Source organism: Stegodyphus dumicola, chromosome X1, assembly GCF_044657685.1.
Source record: "Stegodyphus dumicola isolate Sdum_Otavi_A_Nest chromosome X1, ASM4465768v1".
Taxonomy (NCBI): domain Eukaryota; kingdom Metazoa; phylum Arthropoda; class Arachnida; order Araneae; family Eresidae; genus Stegodyphus; species Stegodyphus dumicola.
The window spans coordinates 131091708-131112275 of record NC_140780.1 but is presented as its reverse complement, the minus strand read 5'-3'; the positions used below and the strand labels follow the sequence as shown (position 1 = coordinate 131112275).

General features: G+C 33.5%; 1 long non-coding RNA gene across 1 annotated transcript in view; it reads right to left on the bottom strand.

Annotated features, from left to right (window-relative positions):
- Positions 1 to 7622: 7622 nt before the first annotated feature.
- Positions 7623 to 20568, bottom strand: part of LOC118179515 (uncharacterized) — a 177709-nt gene continuing 164763 nt past the window's right edge. The window contains exons 2-3 of the long non-coding RNA XR_015038483.1: positions 17689 to 17989; positions 7623 to 8303 (exon numbers count right to left, since the gene is read on the bottom strand). This is a non-coding gene — a long non-coding RNA (uncharacterized LOC118179515). The remainder of the gene's footprint in view (positions 8304 to 17688; positions 17990 to 20568) is intronic.

Here is a 20568-nt window from a genome sequence, read left to right as displayed (position 1 = left end):
GAATGCATTAAAAATTACTGCATTTCTAACAACTTTAACATCAGTTTTCCAATTTTTGAAACCTCACAAAATATTGAAATTTTAACTCCAGGTTAACTTTTACTGTGTTTCTATTTGATAAAACTTTATAACGATAAAGAGTTTCTGTAAAATTTTTGGTGATTGTCTATATCAATGCTGATTCTGATTTTAATTACAGAATGGAATCTTTTTATGTGATTCATTTGCTTTTACTTGTTCTACTCCTAAAAGATATATTACATTTACATACAAAAATTATTTTTATCTGGTGTTTCAAACTGATCTCCGGATTAGTTTAGAGAGTAATGTTCTAGTCAAAAGCAAATAATTGACGGCTTAAAGTCTCTACCGCTCATTAGGCACGTGACAGTAGTAACGAGTAGTGTATATGGCTAGGTTACTGTTGATTCCTTCAGAGTATCGATTTTCGGTTAGAGAGACCACACAAGCATTTCTTCTTCCTATTTGAGGACAAAGGAGGACACAGGTGATATTAAATTCCTCCTCTACTATCCTTTTCCACGAAAGCTAAGCTTTGTATCTAATACTAAGAGCTACAGTTTCACCAAAATCTAACACGATAAGTCGGGATTTTAGAAATATCTTATTCAATTAAAACCAAACTCATTTTTTATCAGAATGAATACTGATGAATTCACTGGTCATTCTCAAAATTTTAATAACTTTTAAGGCATCAAAAAGTGTTATATTTATTGTTTAATTTTAATGCAATCTTGATCAGTATTCTGAGTTATATATTAAACTGTGAAATGCAAAATATTTGCCATTATGCAAATAATTCGGCTAAGCTAATAAGTTACCTTATATTCGTAATATTTTAAAACGACAGTTACTTTCTAGAGCCTAAGCATAATTTTGAAGTATTAAATCTGCTCTTATAACTAAGGATTTCTACATCTTCACTTTTAAAAATAGTAGTGTTTGATATTCATCATTTATATTTTCGGTAGATTACGCTTTCGGTTAAACTCACTGAGGCATTAGAGGAACAGCTCATACAGTGAAAGAAATACAGTGCTGGAGTAACACGTCCAAAAAAATGTGCTTCTAAACGAAGTATTCTCTTATACTTTCTTTTAAGTCTGCCTCTTGCAGATAAGAAAATATGAGATCGAGCAAACATTTTATAAATGATTAATATCAGGTAAATTAATTTTTTTCAGCTATTGTTTAGAGGAATTATACACGTACATGTTACCGTACTCATAAAGCATCTGCCATCAACGCTACATAAAATAAACACTTTGTTTAGTTCGCAGTAATTGATCCCACTTTTAGATGTTGGACTTGTGAAATTGTTAGGATGTGTATACAAAATTAAATTTTCCACAACTGTAATGCACGTATGATTTAAAAGGTGCACTATCATTTTATTGACAAAGGAAACTATTAAAAAGTAGTTTTTCATGACAGTGATGAAAACATTTTTACAGCCTCATTTGAATGACAATATTTTAAATAAGAGACGAAATTTATTACTTTGTTATGCTTGCTGAACTTTCCAATGACAGAATAAAATTAGCTAAGATTTAATCATTCATAAAAACCTAAAATATAAAATATGCAAGAACACATTAAATGATTCATCATATTTATAAAAATGCCTTTTTAAAAGATTGCTACGGGAAACGAATAGTAAAAATAATTTCTTTACCTCACTTGCTTCCTGTATGTGCCGTACTGAACACAGTACATAAATCGTAGCTCAACAGTATTCAATCCATAGCGTTCGTAGCATTTTTCAGTCAGTATCATGATAGGAATAAATATCTTGAGCTCTACCAATGTTGTTAGCAATAGTGGATAGGTATGAAAAAAGTTATTAACTTTTCCCAGAGAGTATGTCCCATGCATTGATTATACAAAATACGGCTCAAAGACTTTAAGACTACTTTAGAGACTAACATTTACTGAACAGAGTAAGATGTGGAAGAACTTATCACATCGATTTTCTTGACTGAATACTTGTTGAAATGGCCAAACTGAACTTTTCGGACTGAATACTTGTTGAAATGGCCAAACTGAACAGAAAAGTAATGTCTGCAGCCCACGAGAAACGGACACTGTCTAGAGCAGAAGGCGTAAGACAACTTTAACTCAGGAGATCTGAGGAACTATGCTCTGGAAGGTATATACAAACAAAGTATCACTTGTAGCCGATCAGAGGTCGAGGACAGAAGTCACTAAACACTGAATAGGTCGGCCCAGGGTTCAAATTACGGCAAACGGGCTGGTTGCATGGACGTTTTCATTGTTTTCCTCATAGTCAACGTGTATATGTGCCCAACATGTATAAAGCCAGTTTCCTTTAGAAAGTCTTCCATAAACGCATCCCTCCTTATAGGCAGAGAGCCTTCGAGTGCTTTGCCATAATTAAACATACTATACCTATCGCTTGAATCTGTAAAAGTCCTCGGTCAATGCTTAATAACTTTAATAAGCTATTCTTAATGTCTAGGAGGTATTCATCACGCGAGCAAATTTATTAGAGCTTAAAATAGGATAAAGAGCTATTAAGAAATATCTTTACCTTCTGCTACAGAGAATGCCTAAAATATTTTTGTGTCTCAAAAAAGAGATATTATTCGAAATATAGTGTTGACGCAGAGAACTCGTAGAGTCACTTTCGGTATTCCAAATCTTTGAATCCAAGTATTAGTTATTTAGGAACTCTGAGATGAAAATCAATAATTCCGTTTTTTATTCCAAAAATGCATTCAGAAATTCATGAAAATATCAAGTCTTCTCATCAAAGCTTCAAGAAAATACCTTTGTGACTTCATATGACTCTTTTTTTTATATAGCTCTATTTTTAACCAACTCTTTTCGACTGGTGGACAAGTGTAATTTTCTAATTTTACATGAATGTTTATTTTTATGGTAATTGTTATTTGAAGGTAAATAATGATCTTGACTAAGTACAATTACTATCTATGGAAGCTATGAGACTGTATTGTACAAGACACAACTTTATTTGTCACTGAATACACATCAGTAGCCGTCTATGGGGTAGCCTAACTTAAATAAATGTTGTGATATGTCTATTAAAGATTTACTGATGAAAACACAGAAAACGTTAGTGTTCATAATTATTCAAAACAATATGCATTTCCTAAATATATGATGTCACTCTGATGTTCTTAATAGTTAAATTTTAAGTTTTCACTTTGTTTTTCTTTAATTTATGGAAATTTCTGTTCTGTGACAGTAAGACAACAGCGACAAAGGGGCATTTTCATTACAAATTGGCTTCAACACAATGTGATGTCCATTTCCTATATGCCTAAAACAAATATATCAGCAAGTCCTTTTTTAACAATGCACCATGATGCCTAAGCCTTAAAGATTCATCATCACACACTTGAGGTAGTTACACACTGCAACGGACGTGAACTGAAGTGAAGAAGACGCTACTTATGAGTTATCTATTGCCAACACAAGAGACAAGGTAATGTCTCTTGTGTGTGTATACTTCAAAATATTGAACCTGAATTATTTTGTTGTTTTTGTGCATTTAAATCCTTCTTTCACTGAATAACGTTTTTCAAGCGACTTTGGTGTCTAAAGAAATTTAGAAAACAACGTCTAAAGGCTCTACGAAGTGTGTGAAAAATAGAGAATTGTCGCATATGTTTAAACATTTTACATAGTAAACAAGATTCATAAACGGAACGATATGTCAAACTAACTGTCTAAACTGACAGGATTAAGATTTATTATGAAACAGTTCCAGCTAATTTAATTGCATTGTTACGAATTTTATACATTTGGGTGCAATTGTAAGTGAAATTGTTGTATTTTTCTCCATAATATAACATGAAAAGCTGAGAGAAATGATGCTCTGCCGGTAAAATAAGAATATAGGGGCAAATCTATTTAACCCTAAGTAAATGGCTATCTTGGGACCGTTGCATATGAAATCAATTACAGATATTCAATTAAAGTACCTATTATGGTGATACAGGGACCGGACCAAAAGTCGCCAAATTTGGCGATCATTTCGCGACATTTCGTTCCGTTCTTATATTACCGTAATACGTATTGTAATTGAATAACTGTAATTTATTTCATATGCAACTGTAACCGTATTCAGCCCTCGTACGCCTTCCAGTAATTTCCAGAAGTACTAGAAATTCCTCGGCGGCCGGGAGAAATCTACAGAGAATCAATTTCTCAGTTGTTGTTAGTAGTTTAGTTCGGCGTAAGTTCGTAGTATTGAAATGCCTCTATGTGAGCTTCCTTTTTAGATACGCTTTGCATTAAGTTGTGTTTAACGTTCTTAGAGGTTTGAAATGCAACCGCTGACTGTACTCTGCGATATCGGGAGCAGCTGTACGCTTATTTTTGTGAAAAATTAAAGAACTGTGAATTGTTTCTTTGGAGAAAATAAATTTTATCAAGCTATCATTGTTTCTGAGTGCATTTAATCTATTTTAAACCCGTACGCACGCAACAGTATTATTTCCTGTGCATCTTAATCATGTTAATAATAAATAACGCCCAAACACATATACATATTTTCAAAGCTACTTTTCCGATTTTTTAAAGTGTGAAAGTTTTAATAGATCAAGTAACTAAATATTAATTTTGGTTTCTAAGTAACACAGTAAGGTAAAAGTTTAAAAATTAACAGCCTTCAGAAATGATTATTTTTGTTTGTAAAAGCATAGGGTTACCATAACTACAGTAAATAATGTACTTCGGAATAATTTATGGATTCAAACTCAAATACTTTAATGATTCTGTGTTATGGAAAAGGCGTAACATTTTGGTCGACCTAATGAAATACGAGTATATATTATTTTTTTAGTTTTTTAAATATTTATAAGAAAAAAAGCGAATGAGCTTATTTATTCGCCTGTTTACTATAGTGAAATGTCATTAAAGTTTAAGTTAACAACAAATGAATGTTCATGTCTGGTAATAAAATGATTTTCATTCTTTAAAATGATGTTCATATTTGTTCATATCTCGAAAGAACAAAATTTTCGAAATTCTTAAAATAAGGGTACTTGAAATTTTAATGCTCTTGTGACTAAAAATGCGTGTTAAAAATCTTACTGTGTGTAAAAGGAAATTTTGTCTAATTTTGATTTTTACTTCAAACAGTGCACTCATTGTCTTTAAACTCTAGGGTTTAAACGTAGGATTTAATAGATAATTCTTCAAATTAAAGAAGCTGCACATAATTATGATAATAAATCATTCTGAATAATAAATCATTTCTGATAATCTGATAATTTCTGATAATAAATCATTTCTGTTGAAATAATTGAAATGTGGTTTGCGAAACAATAAATTCTTTGTTTATATTCTTTGTTTCATATTTGATAGCTAAGATTTACAGCAGGATCAGTTGCATAATAAATTGATCCTTTCATGAAAGCGACATTTTGTCAATGCTAACAGTTATTATTGGATGTTTATGGGAAAAAAAAGACTTGATCTCCGACGTGACTCTGGGGAACATTCTCAGTAATGAGAAAGGGAAGTGACTAGGGGATTAAGCCGGACCACAGAGAATGAAAAATCAGTAAGTGCCCAGTCGTTACGAGGGGAATAGTTAATCTCAGTGTGCAGTAACACTGCATCGAATAGATAGTTATAGCCATACTAAAATACTTCAGACAGAGTTCCGTATGATAAAAATCAGTTATTTACTTCTAAATGCTGTCGAAAATAACCAGTCTTTATCTTCAGCAGTTACCTAAGAACCCAGTATGAGGGTACATTTAATATGTATTCGCTATTTCATCTCCTTCTGATGCATAAATTGTCATGTAAATAACAGATTTAACTCATAACATTTCAAAACTTCAGAATAAGTAAGAATACCAATGTCAGATGTTGAAACCAAATATTTAATAGCAGTCATTACGCATTTTCATCGTAAATTAAACAAGATTCATCTATAAAATAACGCTTCATTTATATCATCTTTTTCACATACTGTTTTATATTTTTAAACAGTTGTTTCAGTTGCATTTGGTTGGATAACAAGTTAATACTCTTTATTTATACATATTCGCAGATCTGGCATTTGAAAGAGAGAATACGCCTGAGTAAATACGCACTGCAAAATTAATGTTATTGTAGCATGTATGGAATGAAAGCTCACTAGTATTACTTCAGCAGTACGTTCTATCTAATATGCAGACCATATTATTCTTCCAAATTGTGATTTTCTAATGTTGGAATAGCTCTCGAGTATTTTGCCATAGTCGATTTATAAACAAGCTGTCAATTATAATATTCATTAATCGTAAAATCATTTAAATTGAAATCTTTGAGCTTAAATAGGGCTATCGAATAGAAGAAAGTGCAAAACAATTATCAAACAGAGAGTGTAACAATAAAATATGTTTTATCTCAGGAAGCGCAATACATACTGATGCGTATTTGAACTTATAAACTTAAACTAACTAAAACATAAACTTAGAAAGAGCTATGTATGTGTCAAATTTTTTACACGTATGATCTGATAAGTGCTTATAACTTCGACATTAAAACTCAATTTCTTTTCCTGATCTGATTGTTGACAAACTCGTGAAGTTGATGCGAGAGAAATATGTTTCAGATTTAATTAAATAAGAAGATTACAGAGAGTAAGGGGTACAAAAGTATGAAAAAGATACAAGTAAAACGAATTTTTCAATTGAAATAATCACTTGTATTTTTAGTAAAGAAATTAGTCCAATTTTTCGAATATTTGCAATGAAAGATAGCCATCTGAAGTTATTTCGTAAGTCCCTTCGAGAAAGTTTTCAAATGTTTAACAAATCCTTTAAAAGAGTAGAAATCACGGAACGAAAAACAACTGTTAAACAATTAACAAGAATGAGAGAGGGAAGTTTAATTCTTATAGTGACTTCGTTAGGAAAGTTCCAACTAAGTCTCTGATAGGTTCTTATAAACTTGTAGCAGAAGCTGAAAAATATATAAATAAAAGTTTTAATTTTCAGAATACTACCATATTTTAAATGAATATGGATACAAAGGTCTAACAGCCGAAAATAAACTGTATATAAGCATATGGATGAAAAGGCAACTGTTGAACACGGCATAAAAGTAATATATACTTGAAAATTTAAGAGTACTGGAAAAATGCATTATTTATTAAGAAATGTACTCATTCTTTCATACAGATAAATTAAGGTTTGGAGCAGAAAACCCAAATTATCTATTATTAGATTATTCATTTTAAACACAAAATTCTAAGAATTCGATTCTGACTTTCATACAATTCTTTTGAAACATCTCCGCGATGGCAAGATTTAAATAATCTTGAAAATTTATATCTGGGTTTCTTTATATCGTATGTTAAAATAAGAAAATTAAAGGTATAATAAAGATGTTATGTTAGAGGATTGAATAAAAGATCAATTTTATTGAGAAAAACATTAAATTAAAGTTAAAATGTCCCCAACAGGTTTATCAGGTTCAGTGTTCCTGCTTACTTGCTTGGGGAACATTTAAATGACCTGACTCGGAACAAGGAGCTTACTAAAGCTATGTTCAATAAATGTGGGAAGTAGACAAGATACACAGGAAGGGTATACGAAACCCTTTATTTTTCTCTCTTTACAATGAATTCCGGACTTCGGAATACAGAGACCAACTACTTGTGGTCTGAAAGTAAGAATATAAAAATATTAACTAATTTCTAACTAAACTAACTTTGGATTAATAAACAAGTGTCTACTCTAAGATTGGCCGTATATTAACAGAAAGGCCGTATGTAGTACAGAGAACTGTTAACACTACGATACGTTTAAAATTATCACGAGGATTAAACCTCTGGCCTTGAAGGCAACCAGAAACCGAGTAAACCTGCTAAGGCAAGCGGCCTGCTTCTACTAACTCCTTCCTCTCTCTTGCTTGGCAAAAAGCCACAACTTAAGTACTTGGCGTTCGCAAGACAAATTTGCATAAATAATTTAAAGCTTTTAATTCTGGCCGGAAGTAGAAAATAAGAAGTGATAGTAAAGATTTAAAATAAAATAAACGTTAGTAAAACTTAAGATCCTTACATACTTCCAGCCAGAGTAAATTAGTTTGAAACTGAGGTCTAAAACGACCTTGTTGAAAACTTTTAGCTCTAGAATGTAACGCGAGGCCAATCTTTTACAAACATTTCTCACTAGAAACTAGATATTAAAAAAAAATCGTTTTTTACATTATCAACTCCATGGACAATTCCTTTTCATCTGTACTGCATCTAAACAGGAGCTTTTAGTTGAAATCTGGTTCCTTCCAGAGATCTGGAAGGAAAACTAGTTTAATGAAATGTTACACAATTAAATGGCAAGTAACATGAATATTTATATTTCTCTTAACATTCTTATTTCATTCATGACTTTATTATCTCTCCCCGTGCTCTCTGACATGTGTTGTAAAAGAAAACACCAAGCACGAATGTGTTTATGTACAAGTGTTCAACACTACCGCCTGCAATCAAAACACTAACGTGTTAAAATTCAACATAACAAACCTCGTAACACACCTTATATTCATCTCTAAACCCTGAGGTACTATTCTGAAAGTGGCTAACTCTGAAGTGTAGCGTCAGAGAGCCTAACTACATTCATTCAACCTTTAACACATATTCACAATAATTTTCTCTTTTTACAGTTACACGAATAAGTTAAATATTGTTGGCATTACTTTCACTTTTAACATATCACAGTATTTCTTAACGTTTAACATAACAGTTCACATTGTATATAAGAACATATTAACATGCCGTTAATTTTACGCATTTTAAAACATACATTAGTAGTACATTGTTAACTTCTATTCTTTTCCAAGCAAGTGCCAATTCTTCTACATTGAAATACTACATTTCAAAAGTCTTTCAGACTAAAACTTCTTTCTTGCCAGAATCTTTTAAATAAAATTTTATACAATAACTTTTACAATATACAAGTATTTACACATTCCTATTATATATTAATTTTAGTTTTACTCGCGAGTAATTGAAAAACATAATACCAAAATAGGTAACAACTCATTTCTCGCCTTTTTGGCGATAAAGGTAGACCTCACATGAGGTAAAACGTCTTGAATTCTGCCACTTGCAGTAAGAATGAAAGATTAACTTAAGGTTGCAAAGTAACATATAATTTTACTTATCTTTGTGATATTCGGACATTCTTTTTTCTTCCCAGTCCTGGAAGGTAGCAAAGATTAGCGTTTGGTTTATCTTCCTTCTTGTGCGGGCTCGCCCTTCAGTTCCTTCCTCTATGAACTTTCTTTTCCCTCCAGTTCGGTCACCCTTGAAGACCTTCTTTTCCGCCTCTGCCTGTGGTCTTGGCCGTTTGATGGCAGCTGGTCTTGGCGGAACCGGGACACTTCTCTCTCGTTCCCGCTTGGATCTCGTTGCTGGCGGTTCAAATTTTCCTTGTATCTTTGCCTCCGCCGCTGCTGTTCCTTCCGCAATTCGTTGACAATTGCTGCGTAGTGTCCTGTCCGATGGGTAGATCTTCCGTTTGGGAGCCGGGTTATAGTTGCCGTTATTTCTCCTGGCTCTCTTTGCATTCGTCGTACTTCTTCCTTCTTCATTCTGGGGGTGGTCGTGCGCTCTCTTTTATGGTCGGTGGAACGGATTCTTTTTCTTGTTACCTTCAATTTTCCAACGGGGAAACTTTCTTTTCAATTGCTCCTGCCTCCTAATGGCTTGCCCTTGTGCTTGTCGTTGTTCCACCTCTGGAGCTTGTGCCTGCAGTGCCTGCCGTGCCGGATCCTGCAAAAGATCTTTAAATATTTGCATTTTATTACGGTCATAGTATGGTTTTATCTGGTCAATGTTTGCGGAGCATGATTCACCATTCCTGGCTTTTAACACCACTACAGCGTGAGTTATTTTTTCTATGACATATGGTCCTTCAAATCGTGGAAAAAATTTGGCGGTTTGATCTTCTGGTGCTGAAGAAATTGAATGCTTAATTTTTAATACTTCATCTCCTACTTTATAAGTTACTTCCCGTCGTTTCATATCATAATAGAGCTTCTGTTTTCTTTGTGCTACTTCAGTGTTCTTTTTTGCTTCTTTAATTAATTTTTCTATATCACCCATTTTAAATTCTGGGGCTCTTTGTTGAACATAAAATAATTTATCTAACGGCGTTATAATCTTTCTGCCTAAAAATAACTCAGCAGGAGTTTTGCCCGTTGTAACATTGTTTTGCGGTCCTAAGGGCGAAAGCTAATTCATTGACATAGTTATCCCAGCTTTTATGAAAATTTTTAACATAACTACGGATAATTTTCACTATATTTCTGTTGACCCGTTCCGCTATATTTGATTACGGCCGATACGGGACCATTTTTAAATGACGTATGCCCAGTTTTTGGCACATGTCTTCAAATATATTACTCACAAATTGAGGACCATTATCTGATATAACTTTTATGGTCGCCCCGTATTTTAAAATATATTTATTTAAAATAGAATCAGTAACTAATTTCGCGGAGGCTCGTTTTAAGGGAACAATTTCGGTCCACTTACTAAAATGATCAACCATAACAAGGAGATACCGACTTTTATTTAACTGACTTTTTGGGAAAGGGCCCAATAAATCGATGCCAATTATTTCATTTGGAAATTCAGATTTAATACTATTTAGAAACCCGGCCGGGCGGAAATTAATATAATTAACTGCTTGACATGTTGGGCAGGACTGGACATACGCCCTTTTTAACTTTTGCAGTTCAGGAAAATAGACTGCCTCGCGTACGCGTTGGATAGTTTTTCGAATACCAGCATGAGAAGCTAATGGGCAGTCGTGTAACTCCTGCAGGATATTTAATCTAAGACTAGCTGGGATAACAGATCGAAATTCGTTGTTGGAATTTGTAGTTTTTGTATAAATCAATAGACCATCTATTAGTTCGTAATGGGCCGCCCTATTTCTTATCGCCACAATATCTTGGTGGCTAAAATTTTCAGGACCCTTTAAATACTCATAAATGTTTCTAAACTCAGGATCCTTACCCAGTTAGGTTATTACAGTTTCTCGGGAATGTATCGTACATGCTGTGAGCATTGCCACCTTTACAGTATTACCTTCTTCATCTATTTTTATTCTGGATAGGGCATCTGCTACGATATTTTCCTTTCCGGGGGTGTGCTTGATTACCAGATTATACTCTTGTAACTTGAGTGCCCATCTTATTAACCTTGGGGATAAGTTTTTCCCTGAGTACAATCTAGTTACCGCCGCATGATCAGAATACACTGTTATTGGCGCCCTTCCAAAATAGACTCGGAACTTTTGCACTGCTAACAGAACTGCAAGTGCCTCTCTCTCGGTCGCGGAATAATTTCTTTGTGTTTGATTTAAAGTTCGACTAAAAAATGCCACGGGCTGCTGATTTTGCGAAAGTACCGCTCCTACCGCATAATCCGAAGCATCCGCTGAAATTTTAAAATTTTCATCCTTTTCAGGAAATTTCAAAACCGGGGCTTGCGTTAATGCTTGCTTTAATTTTTCGAAAACACTATTGGCTTCGGCCGTCCACGAGAATCTTGCCTTTTTCATTTTTAATTTTACCAATGGTTCAGCAATAGCTCAAAATCTTTTATAAAGGACCTATAATATGAACAAAGTCCTAGAAAAGAAGAGAGCTTCCTCGCCGTATTTAGCGGCGGATACTTTTGCACAGCGATTATTTTTGATTCGTCTGTCTCGAATCCTTTCTGAGATATTTTGTAACCTAGGTATTTTAATTCAGGGGCTGCAAATTTGCACTTTTCCACATTAACTTTTAGACCGGCCTCATTTAATAATGAAAACACCTGTCTTATATCATGTACATGTTGGTTCAGATTATCACTAGTAATAATGATATCGTCTAAATAGATAAATGTGGACTTTCCAAGAACAGGCCTTAGCACAATGTCCATACATCGCTAAAATGTTGCCGGTGCCCCTGAAAGGCCAAACGGCATACGCAGGAATGCATAAGTGCCAGACTTGGTTATAAAAGCAGTCTTAGGCACGTCTTCCGGTCTAACCCTATTTGAAAATAACCAGTCGTTAAGTCTAAAGTCGTCATGTATTTGGTAGACGTTATGTTCCTTAGAATTTCTTCAATAATAGATAACGGATATACCGGATATTTAGTCATGGAGTTTAATTTACGATAGTCGATCGCAAAACGCCACCTTTTTGCATGTGTTACTAGATAGTCATTGGTTTTTTTACATAAAACCACCGGGCTAGCATAACTACTTGAGATGGGCGTTATGATCTTTTTACGTAACATATCTCTAATGTGCCACTCTATAATTTTTTCTTTATTCTTATCATACCGGTATGCTTTGTGGCGAACTGGCATTGAATCTCCGGTGTCAATACTATGGTTAGTAACTTGAGTAAATCCTGGAATATCACTAAATAACGAAGCAAATTCACTTACCACTTGTCGGATTTTTTGTTGCTCTTCCTTAGGCAGGTGGTCAAGGTTTAACATTGATGGTTCTGTTTTCTCTTCTCGAACTGGTTTCATCGTCAGCTTAAGGGACGCTTCGTTAAAATCCAGTGTTGCTCCTGCCTATGAAAGAAAATCTATTCCCAAGATGATATGTGCATGCAGATTCTTTACTATAAAAAACATAATCTTTACTTGTTTGTCCTTGATACGAACGTATAGCGGTAATTTACCTATACACTTGCATCTTTCTCCCTGCGCAGCTAACACTGTCGTATTATCCGAATTATATATGTCGTATTATCCGAATTCCGAAAATACTTCCTAAAAAAATCTTCTGCCACACAGGAACACTGCGCGCCTGTATCCAGGAGTGCGGTGGCTGGGATGTTATTCACCAACACTTCAATCTTTGGAAGAGTCAAATTTTTCACCATTACTGTATTTAACTTGAAGGAAGAGGGGTTTTCTTGGCCTTCGGATTTCCGCATCCTCCCGTCAGCAGAAATCCGTTTTAGTTTAAATCTTGTTTTTTTCCTTTCCATGCTTTCCTTCTTTTTCCACTGGCCTTCAGACTTTTTTCCTGGATTGCTATTGAACTTTCGACGTTCGCCGGCTGTTTTTGGATGCTCGGGTTTCCTTGCCCACTGATTCGCTTTGCTTCCGTAGCCGTGTGCTTGACTTTGCTGTGGTCTTGGCGCACCAAATTGGTTTCGTTGCTCAAATTGGCGTCTTCTTTCAATGTCCGCTGTTCTTCTACTTTCAAAATGGATTTCTAGCTCAAATAACTTTTCCAGTGTAGTCGGATTCCTTAATTCAATAAATTCTTGTACTTGGGGAAGTAACCTCGGCAAAATCACTTGAATTATCTCAGGATCCGGACGGTTTCCATACAAGAGTTTGAAGACGTGAATTTTTTTTTAAAATAAAGCTTGAGAGATTTTCAATTCGTTTCTGGTATATGCTGAAAAGTTCCGTTTCTAATTTTGCACGATCCCTTACGACAGGGAAGGCTTTTACTAGGCCAGTCTTGAAATTTTCGTAAGTATAGGTGGGACTTCCCGCTTGACCCAAGAGACTTCTGCCTATAAATTTGAACCAATTAAGCGCTTGGCCCCTCAAAGCGCTGGTAGCTAAGGTGACTTTCTGGAACTCGTGCACGGGATACATCATGAAGTGGTCCTCCAATTTTTCCAAAAAACTGGTTACCGGTGAGTTTCCATTAAATGTTGCTTCTGGTTTCATCGAAGCGCGCATGGTCTGGACGATGTAACCAAATCCTTCCAGGGCGGCAGCTGGCATTTCTGGATTCTGAGCCACATCTGCAGGCAGCACAGGTTCTTCTTGAAACTCGACCATGGTTATTCTTCTTCGTCGGGCGCCACTATCAGGTTCAGTGTTCCTCCTTACTTGCTTGGGGAACATTTTAATGACCTGACTCGGAACAGGGAGCTTACTAAAGCTATGTTCAATAAACGTGGGAAGTAGACAAGATACACAGGAAGGGTATACGAAACCCTTTATTTTTCTCTCTTTACAATGAATTCCGGACTTCGGAATACAGAGACCAACCACTTGTGGTCTGAACGTAAGAATATAAAAATAGTAACTAAATTCTAACTAAACTAACTTTGGATTAATAAACAAGTGTCTACTCTAAGATTGGCCGTATATTAACAGAAAGGCCGTATGTAGTACAGAGAACTGTTAACACTTAACACTACGATACGTTTAAAATTATCAAGAGGATTAAACCTCTGGCCTTGAAGGCAACCAGCAACCGAGTAAAACTGCTAAGGCAAGCGGCCTGCTTCTACTAACTCCTTCCTCTCTGTTGCTTAGCAAAAAGCTACAACTTAAGTACTTGGCGTTCGCAAGACAAATTTGCATAAATAATTTAAAGCTTTTAATTCTGGCCGGAAGTAGAAAATAAGAAGTGATAGTAAAGATTTAAAATAAAATAAACGTTAGTAAAACTTAAGATCCTTACAGGTTAAAAGTAACAAAAACTACATATTAATAAGGGATTGCTGTTTTGAAATTTGAATTATCAATATCTTTAAGTACGGGAGGGAGTTTCATTTCGGCATGAAAAATTGGAATTTAGTTTGATGCTATTTTCAGATTTACTCATAATAGCGTGAACGAAGAGATATTGAAAATGTTAAAGAGGGATCTGTTATTACCAACAATAAACAGAACAAACCAAATTTAAAGTATAGCAGTCATTTCTAAATGAACAGTTAAAAATAAAATAAGCTAAAATTTCTTAAAATATTTTATAAAGCTTAAACACAAAAGATTTACGAAAATTATTGTTATTGAAATTCAAAAATTACGTTTAACGGTTGATTATAGCTTTTATAAAGTAAACTTATAAATGCATGTTTGCATATTCTCGCTTGCGATCATCAAGCTGGAACTAATGAGCTTTGCTCCTGAATTTGATGATGAAAGAAGCCTGTTTCTAGGACAAGGTCGAAAGCCTTCCCATGAAATAAAATTGTCCTTTATTTTTCTTTAACAGGAAACGAAAATGATTCAATTAAAGCGATAATTACTCATCTTGTTTTAATTAATGTCATGTGAGGGAAGGTTTCAGTGTTTTACGGAATAAAATAAATAATGGCGTAACACCAAATAATCAATAAAATAACCTCGAAGTTAGCTCTCCGTTTGCTTTTACCCTTCATGAGAAAATTAAGTTTCAACTTTTACTCAACTTTGACGCCCATTTTATACATCTTATCATAGTGACATTTCATATTTACTTTTATTAAGTTATTTTTAATAATAGAAAAACTGAGTTGAGTAGAAGCAGATACATTTTCGATAGCTTGTGATTTTTAACTTATTAAATTTTATTTCTTTGTTGTTTATCTAAAATTATTTCCAATTGATGAGAACAAATCGAAAGTTTTATCCTCATTAACTCTCAAAATACGTAGGTTTAGCATATTTTGAAAGCATATAATTGACATATCAAAACTAACTATTTTATGCGTCGGAAATATAATGCGTTTAAGATGTTAGAAATTTAAAACTTAATTCAGAGTAAGCGTTACTATTGAGCCTTGTAACATAATACATGGAGCAAAGGCATTTGTGTCTAATCAATTTTGATATGTAAATCAGAAAGTGCTGTATTACTTATAAGGAACTACAAAGTATGTAACTAATAATACTTCAAGAAATAAAATATTTTTAAATGATCAAATAGAGAGAAAGTAACTTAAACTTTCGCAAGTTCACATTTATTTACTTGAACTGCAGTATGCTGGTAGTTTGACCTGTTTGAGTTCAAACCCAGGCAAACGGGCTGCATATTTCCTAAGTGCATATCTGTATCGCCACTAAGAGAGTGGCTTCTAGAATGACCAATGGACTTCCAGTAATATTTCTGTTATTTCACATGACCGTTGCCGCGCGTTAAGCAAGATATTTGAAATGTTTTACCACGAAATTTCCTATACAAAATAATTACAGCATCGTGAATTTCTTGTGCAAATTTTTAATACGAAGTTAGATCAAATATAAGAATAATTATACATGTAAATAGTAGAAGTCTTATCATTTTTTTTGCCAGTCTATATGAAAAAGTTGCTCTATAATAATAGCCAATGCACAGTTTTATTCAAAGTGAATTTTCCTAATTTGTATTCCAATACATTTATCGTGTTAAAATTCAGATTAATATTCTCCACTCTTAAATGTATTGCCTGCACAAGAAATACTCTTCAAACAGATTGAATTTATCTGAATCAAAACTAATGTATTTACTTTACTCGTTCATAACTTTTAATGTTAACAATAGGTATAATCAGATCATTCACAATATATATTTTGAATCTCACGCTGTCAAAATCAAAGGAATGCTAAAACCAAGATAAGAAAATACTGGATTCATTGTATTACTTCCATTTAATCTCAGCTCAATGAAGAAATTACACACTTGAATTCTTTTAATCCACAATTATTAGTAAATTCATAATATTCCAGGCAAATTGTAGCTTGCGTCATTTCTTGATATAAAGAGCGACAATATTCCATGAACATTAATCGGAATATCAGTTCGTGGTAAGTTTCACGAAAGTGAATGTTGATGAAATTTAAATAAACTTATAAAATGAGAGCACTACGAGATTTTCTACTAAGCAGCAGCTTTTAACGCCATACATTTATAACCGCGAAACAAATGCAAAATAAAATGTAAACAACAACATGCGCTCACATACACAGTTTCAAAGATTCAGCAACAGAAGCTCATTGGTCCACTTTTGAAACCCCTCCCTCAGTGGAGAACGGGCTGGCTGTAGGTTCATGTATTACCATGTATATACATCTTTGATGTTTAGGATTATGTATATGCAACTGGATACATAACTCGGCATTTTTTACCGCTGTCCGCTGAATGTATAAATACTGATAATCTTTCGTGCATGCTTGACTTTTCTGGCGGTAAAATAACCAGTTGACGCGGACATTTTTGTGTTTCCTGTATTAGTAACATATATATAAACCACTTTTACATTCAGATTTTTCCGGGAAGACACGGAGAAAATTCGCACAATTTGCATTAGACTTATGCACAGTAAAGGTTTTGTTTCAAGCTATTGAAACTGTTAAAATGGCGACTGGGACTATGCAAATTTTAAGAAATGTTTAAAAGTCGGCAGAATTCAACGCCAGATAAAATTACAGTTGGTTACCATATATTCTTCCATTAACTAAGGGTACGCAAAAGAATGAATGAAATGAAGAAAATACGTCTGGAAATTAAGATTTTGTTCGGTTTATTTGATTACGGCAAAGCACACGAGAGCTATCTGCCTAAGTGGAGGGACGCCTTTGTGGAGAACGTTCTAAGAGAAACTGGCTCCTGTACACGTTGCACATGGGAAAACCACGAAAACGCCCATGCAGCCAGCCCGTTCGCCGGGATTCGAACGCTGGTCCGAACTTCCACTGTTCAGCGACTTTTGGCCGCTGGTGGGCCCCTGAAAATTTCGAATAACTTTTGAAGTTAATATTTCAGATAGTATCAGCATTTATGATAAAAACTGTATTTTTGTGCATGTTACCACAGTCATTCATTAAATGATTTATGATGCATCTCAACTACTGTTACTGCTTTCAATCTCTTTCGAAACGTTTATGATACAAGAGTTTATCTCTAAGTTTGGAACAAAATAATAATAATAAAAAAGAGCTTACCGATGTCTGCAACTAAACTTCCTGTCTCCAGATCATCCATAAACTTCTGAACCGTACTTCTTAGCGGATCCTCTGCATACGATAAATCTCTGCTTATCTTTTCGTATACTTGATGTACATAATCTTCTTCTAAGGCCGTTGACCTAGAATACTTTCCTCTGTTGCTTGAGTTCATGACTGAATGATTCCTGGATGATTTAATATCACATTATATCATGCTTTGGACAATAGCAGGAGTTCACATTTTTATGTAGCATTTAGCTTCCATATTAGATTTCTCTTAGATTTAAGACTTTTTCACCTGCAACATGTAAAACAAAATATATGCAAGTATGATAAAATAAGAAACTTGCTAGTTATATTAAATTTCCTTAAATAATAAGCAAATATAATACATTTCTCACAAAATAGTTTGTCCTTTTATACCTATAATTTTCTTAAAATATATTCAAAATCGTTGCTTTGTTTTTTCAAAACTCATTTCTATAAAATTGTATATTAAAAATGTACAGCATTAGTGGTATTAATAGTAGGAAGTGCGCAGTTTGTTATGTTACTTATTAGTCGTAAAAGCATCGTAAAAGTTTTCAGCAATTATGATTAATCTGTGGAGTTATTAAGAATTTATACCTGCTCAATTCTTTCTCCGTAAACGATTAAAATCTATTAGCAAAATTTCTTTAACTGAATTACATATACTTAGTTAATTACTTTTCTGTTCTATTGCTCATTAAGAAAAAAATCAAAAAATCCTTCAGTTATGAAAACATAATCCAAAAAGCGTAAAAGCATTTAAGCAAAACTACAAGTACAATTGCTTAAATATTTTGATAAATTGTTTTGCCCTTTACAGATGTAGGCTCACTCATTACTTTCTGTTGTCTAAAATAATATCCTTTTATTTAACCCAAAAAATGCCATATTATTATACAAACATATTTTTCTCTGAAGCACTGAATCCAAGATTCAGACAAAAATGAAGATTTTAAGAAAATTTTCCTTCTTTTATGCTTTAAAAGTTAGGGACAAAGCGAGTTAATGAATATAAATATTTCGATGGCCATAAAAGTTCCTAAAGCTCTTCTACGCAGAACAAAAGTGAATTACATATAATGTGTTCTAGCTCATCATGGTATAGAAAATAAGGTCATTATAAATAGCTAAATTACCTTCCAAACAGAATAAGCTATTAAAGGCATTGATTTACAATTAAAACTGCTCAAAACATGAAGTAATGCACACATCTGTTATGATACTCATAAATAGATAGAGATAATTACACTAATTTTTAGTTGTGTTTCTTAAACAAAAGAGGGTTTCTCAAGTGTTGAAATTATAGCCTTTAAGAGCAAAGTTAGAACGTAATTACGAAAGAGCTTTTATTTTAAGGTGTGATAACAATCAACAAAACTATTATTATAAGTTCAAAATTCTCACATTTGAATCAGTCGTAACACAGTGATTAAATGCTCTTATACAAACTTTAAAAATATTTCAAGCTAAAAACAGTTAATGTCGGACAAAAACAATAATCTTTTTTATGTTTAATTAAGGAATGTTTGAAAATAAAAACTATGGCAAATTTGATTGATTACTAGACATGAAAGTACTTTTAATGAAATTCGCCATTAAGAGGTCCATAAGATCCATTAGCTAAAAAACCAATTTTCTTCTTTCTTTGTGATTTTTTTTTAACTCTGATGCAATTAACGAGGGTACCAACCTTTTTACAAACCATTCTTGATTTGCTTCAAGTGTGACATGTTGTAGAAGATTCTGTGTTTGTTATATAGTCAAATATGAAAGTTATATAGTCAAATATGATAAATATGTTTTCTGGGGGGGGGAGGAATACATTAATGGAAAATATTCTTAAGGAAATTAACACACATTAAATTTGGATACTGATAAAGCCATACAATAAATCTATTCGGGTTGGATATAACCAAGAGCTAAACTCTCAGCACTCAGAAATCTTTGCAATTCACAAAAGCTAGGTCCAAATCTCAAGCAAAGTTCACTTTTTTAATAAAATCATTATATTACGCTACAAAGCACCTGTAAACCTAAACTGATATCTTTTATTTTTTAATCTCTTCGGGAACACAGAAAAGAAACTCTCTTTACAAATGGATTGTCTATTTTCTTAATTCATATATTTGTCTTTTGTAACATATTATTTTTGACGACTTTGTCTAGAATTCAGAATAAATAATTTTGTAATTTGCCATCAGTATGAATTTTAAATCGTATTTATAACATCTGGATTCATTATTTGCTTACATTTAAATTATTCACCACAGATAAGTTTTGAGAGTATAAAAGTTCTACATTAATCCAAAATATTTTCAACAACAGTTAAATATTAAAATTGCAGCATATTTATAAGTTTATCTTGATCCTACAGATGAATAAAATGATCTGGACAAATCTTTTCACCACATGGAATCGCATCAATCACCGCATGGAATGTAAAAAAATCATATCTCTTTTGTTCGTTACAAATTTCTCCAAAGATGATATTTCCTTCAAGTACATAGACCTTGTGTGAGCCGCTCACTGGCTTCATTTAGAAATGTTAAGCGATTCAGCATTCTCAATCATTCTTAATAAAATCTCCAAAATAGCAGATATTGCCTCCAAAGTCTAACTACTCTTATATGAGCAGCAGTACTGACTTTCATTAAAAGTGTTAAGCCAACATTGTTTATTATTCTTTACAAAATTTTAGTTTTATAGGCCAATGAATGAGACCACCACATTTCATCTACTTCTAACCAAATGTCACCAATGAGTGTTTTTCCCAGACTTAAGGGATGGAATAGTTTGTTGTTCAATCATACTGACTTAATGTTTGAACTTTGCCTGCGGTCCTGAAAG